The 2,093-nt window shown below is 34.0% G+C and overlaps 1 non-coding gene across 1 annotated transcript; it reads right to left on the reverse strand.

Annotated features, from left to right (window-relative positions):
- Positions 1 to 501: 501 nt before the first annotated feature.
- LOC115872883 lies at positions 502 to 633 on the reverse strand. Its single transcript, XR_004048089.1, has one exon. It is a non-coding gene; the product is annotated as a small nucleolar RNA SNORA41 (small nucleolar RNA).
- Between the last annotated feature and the right edge of the window lie 1,460 nt (positions 634 to 2,093).

Below are 2,093 nucleotides of genomic sequence, written 5' to 3' on the forward strand. Positions count from 1 at the left end.
AAAAAGGTGAATCTTAAGTTTGTAGGTAAACAAACTTAAAAAGGAACAAGTTAACAAAATAATTAACACTATTATATTAAGTAAAAATGACAATCACAAGATGTAAATATATACTTTAGCAATCAGATGAAGCAACAAGAGCAGCATCTATGATGTTACTTAGATATCTATATGACACTATGGATGAAAGGGTCTTCAATAATCTTCCAAGCCAAAATTATGCAGACACCACGGAATCTGAAGCATTGTAAAAATTCTACAGCATTCTTCAGCAATGTAAAAATTCATTTAAAAAAATTACTGGAACATAGGCTTGAGGAGCAAAGTATATATAGGACAGAGTTAGGCTAAATACAAAATAGGAAGGAGATTGGTTTGGTGATTTCTCATTAAGATTTGACTTGTGAATAATGATCTGAAATTATTGACCTGTCAATAATGATCTGAGCATTTGATTTTTTGTTTTTTTAAGACCATGTAGCTTCATAAATCCAACCTACCCTTTACCTGTAAGCGAGACTTTTTTTTTTTTGGCTGGGAAAGAGGGATGTTACATTGGGTAACACTTTCTTTCCCACAAAAGAACGCCACAACTGCTACCATAAAAACAGTTGCAGACCAGTAGCTGTGGAAAAGCGAGACTTTTTAACGCAGTGGTTCTCAACCTATGGGTCACGACCCCTTTGGAAACCAAATGACCCTTTCACAGGGGTCGCCTAATGCATCCTGCATATCAGGTATTTACATTACGATTCATAACAGTAGCAAAATTACAGTTATGAAGTAGTAACAAAAATAATTTTATGGTTGGGATCACCACAACATAAGGGTCATGGCATCGGAAAGGCTGAGAACCACTGATTTAAAGAATGAATTAGATTTTCAAATTAGTAATCAAAAGGAATAAAAAAGTTCTCAATAGCAAGAAACCAACTCATTGTTAATACTTTGTATTAGTACTTTCCATCCTGACCCCCCCCCAAATGTAAATTAACTAAACTTTCAGCCAGAAAAGTGGTTTTGGTTATATCAAATAAATTTATCATTAATGTTTTCTTCACATATTATTCTTTATATATTATTATCTTATATGTATCTTCTAATGAATTAAAAAAAAATCATTTCATTGGGGGCTCGTACAATTCTTATCACAATTCATCCATCCATCTATTGTGTCAAGCACTTTTGTGCATTCGTTTCCCTCATCCTTCTCAAAACAATTGCTTTCTACTTGAGCCCTTGGTATCAACTCCTCATTTTTTCCCCTTCCTCCCCGCTCCCCTCCCCCATAAACCCTTGATCATTTATAAATTGTTATTATTTTATCATATCTTACACTACCCGATGTTGTCCTTCACCCACTTCTCTGCTGTCCATCCCCCAGGAAGGAGGTTATATGTAGATCCTTGTAAAGGTTTCCCCTTTTCTACCCCACCCTCCTTCCACCCTCCAGGTATCACCACTCTCACCACTGGTCCTGAAGGGATCATCTGCCCTGCATTCCCTGTGTTTCCAGTTCCTATCTGTACCAGTGTATATCCTCTGGTCTAGCCAGATAAATTGTATGTTTTCTAATGAACTTTTAATATAGGGAAAATGAACAAAATTTTAAAGTGATCACACTATTTAGTTTGAATTTGAATAAAGGTACTTATTTTCTTTAATAGGTATTGTAACTTCCAATTACAACAAAAGTTTGTAAACTTAATTTAACATTGGAAAATAACAAGAGAGCTTTATCATAAAGTTTATATGTATATAATCTTCATTTATTCCTTATAATATTAAAATAGTTTGATTCATAAAAATGCACATGTTATAAAATTAAAGTTGAGCTCTTAAGGGGAAAAAATATATATATTATCATCCAGAACAAAACATATTTTCCTAATATTTTGTTTTTAAAATAAATAATGCACTTTTTAGAATGATCGTCCTATTGAAAACATATAACAGAGGAAGAAAGAATCCAGGAAACATTTCTAAAGTCAGAAAGAATTTCCAACATGGGGGCTCATTTTGACTATGGAGGAAATATGTGTGAGCCTGGTGGTCACCATCTTGGATTCAAAAGGCAAGCCCACCCTTCCCCC

This window comes from Echinops telfairi, unplaced genomic scaffold (assembly GCF_000313985.2).
Source record: "Echinops telfairi isolate 266 unplaced genomic scaffold, ASM31398v2 ScPeMD7_4;HRSCAF=17, whole genome shotgun sequence".
Classification (NCBI taxonomy): domain Eukaryota; kingdom Metazoa; phylum Chordata; class Mammalia; order Afrosoricida; family Tenrecidae; genus Echinops; species Echinops telfairi.